Source organism: Gastrolobium bilobum, unplaced genomic scaffold (assembly GCF_033153095.1).
Source record: "Gastrolobium bilobum isolate Gb01-03AN ecotype WA unplaced genomic scaffold, APGP_CSIRO_Gbil_v1 utg25066, whole genome shotgun sequence".
In the NCBI taxonomy this organism is placed as follows: Eukaryota; Viridiplantae; Streptophyta; class Magnoliopsida; order Fabales; family Fabaceae; genus Gastrolobium; species Gastrolobium bilobum.
Window position 1 is genome coordinate 115,217 of NW_026895575.1, and position 2,743 is coordinate 117,959.

The window sequence follows — 2,743 nt, forward strand, 5'->3', positions numbered from 1 at the left end:
ATTACCGAGCTTAGCGATATGATGATTTGATTAGAGCATTTTTTTTTAAAAAGATTTAAATCTAAAATTTAGTTCTTGAAAAATATAACATTGGATATTGATCCATTATTAGGTTTTGAAAGACAAAGAGGCGAAGGATCAAGTGATTAGGGGATTGAGTAAGTTGTATTAAGTTATCTATTTAATTTCCACATTAAAAAAAAAGACAAAGGCCTGAAATCTTGATTTTCTTAGCGAAAATAGTTTTTGATTATTTTGATTATTTTTTTTTCATTAAATTCACATTAAAATTAAAAGAATTAAACAATTTAGATTACGTTTCCTTAAATTGTTAAATAATAATTGAGCAAGGTTATACTTACAGAATGTTACATAACTCTAAAAGGTACCAAATTTTGGGACATTATATCTGACATCTCAAGATTTAAAATGAGATAAGACAAGCCTCATTTGGACATCTATGAAAGGAGATATGATCTCTCAAAGTTGGCCTAAAAAATGATCATTTTCTTAGAAATTTTGACGGCATCTCCTTTGTTTTATTAACTATTCCCATTTCTCAAAGTGTGTTCTAATCCTCCAAAATGTACCTAATAGAACAAGGGTGACACACAATGTTCAACATACCTTGGTGCTCTTACAACCCACAACACATTTTCATAATTCTTTGATTAATTTACTGTGTAATCCAACACTTAATCATTATACCTTTTGAAACTCGTTTCAGTCACATGATTCAATTACATGCATTTATCAATTTGAATAATATCATAACCTACAATAGGCCTATTGCCCTTCCATCCCATGCATTCATCATTAATTTACACAAGATCCATAATCCATCAATTACATTTATCCAATACCAAATATAACTATTAAATCATAGTGTCCAAAATAATAAGAATTACATACCCACTAGACTTAGCCAAAATACAACATGAACAACAACAAGGTAGGATAAACATCACTCATGCAATACAACATGTTCATGCTCTAAGTCTAGCATATCCAATAAAATCTCAAAATGCAAAATGTCATATATTGTGGTGCACTTCCAAAGGCTTTCCTCCATATCATTTAGTAGGCGTCTTGCCCAACACACCTGCACCGCTACATCCACCAGAAACATAGCCCCATAACGCGGGGTGAGATATACGAATATATTTCAGTAACCCAAATATTCTAGAGGATCACTCCGCTAATGACTCACTCAGATGTATAATGACAATAATATAACTATAATCAGAACATACAAATCACACGGGACAACGGCTTACGACATATGGAAATCTCAATCGGGTTTTCATCCAAGAATATATCCTCGGGATATAATTCAAGGCGCCCACAACTATAACTCCCGAGACATTCTTAGAGTGCTCCTCAATGGATAATAACTCTATGGTCCTCGGCCAATTGGAACTCCCTACGAAAGCCTCTCCAGTGGAAGTCCCCTATGACATACGACAACTATCTAATGGCCAGAGATACGGTATAAACTCAAATATACCATTCAACATACACATGCATGATCATGTTATAATTTACACTATTGCATCAAACAATTTCAAACCATTACCCCAATGGGCATGGTGGAGCACACACGTGGATTAACCCCAGTACCAAAGAATTACCTCTTTGAAGCTCTCGAGCTAGGTAGCTTCAACCACAAGTTATTCCAAGCTTCAACTTGTACAAGAAATGCCTACAACAAAAGGTCACTTCCACCATCATTATGTGCCACAATGACAACCCATTCGACTATCCAAACAGTCATTCATACGAGTGATTACACTAACCAATATCCTTTTGGTCAAGGACCAAAGACAATCGACAAGCTCCAAGCTTTAATCTTCTATGATTTCGTCCGAGGGAGGAAACCTACAATGATCACACACACATGACCATCAATCAACTTGTTAAACAATTCATAATTCAAGACAATACCACACTCTTCCCCATAGGTTCACAATTTAGCCATTATGGCCATAGTACACAATTCATGTTGTTAACTTTATACAATCACTCCAATGGATTCCTTAGCCAACCACAATACCATATCAATCCCACAATTACAAGAAGTCATAACTTAGCATAATTTTTCCCACAAAACCCAATATGGTCCAAGGTTATGCATTCAAGTGGCTAGGGAGTTTTCTTAAAATTTCATGGGTTCAAGGTACATTCTTAAGTCCACAATTGTTAATTCAAACACCTACTAACTCTATTCATTAAGCCGAACATCAAATTGCATAATTTCTCCCTAAATCCACCTATATGGCTGAATATATACCCTAGAGGAACCAAGTGATTTTTCTCTCAATCCACATGTATTACACACTCATACAATCCATTTATACATTATTCAAATAATCAACAAATCTAATTACACAATTTTGCACATTCTTTCTCACTTTTCCCCTAAATGGCCAAACCTAGATATCCATGGGCCAAGGGATTCTCAATTGATTTTTCAAGCATCCAATACACCATATATCATGTAATTAACTATTCTAACTAATTCACAACTCAATTTCACCAATTTCAAACAATCCATTTTCTCAAGAATCATGTTCATCCATCAAAATTTTCCTAAGTTACTAAACTTTTCAACAATAAATTTTATGAGCTCGATCATCATTGTGAGCATTTAATTATAAAGGGACACTACCATTCAAGGTCCCCAACCACCTCCAATCAACCACACATAGACTTAGGTCACAATTTTATGATCTCAATGAAAATC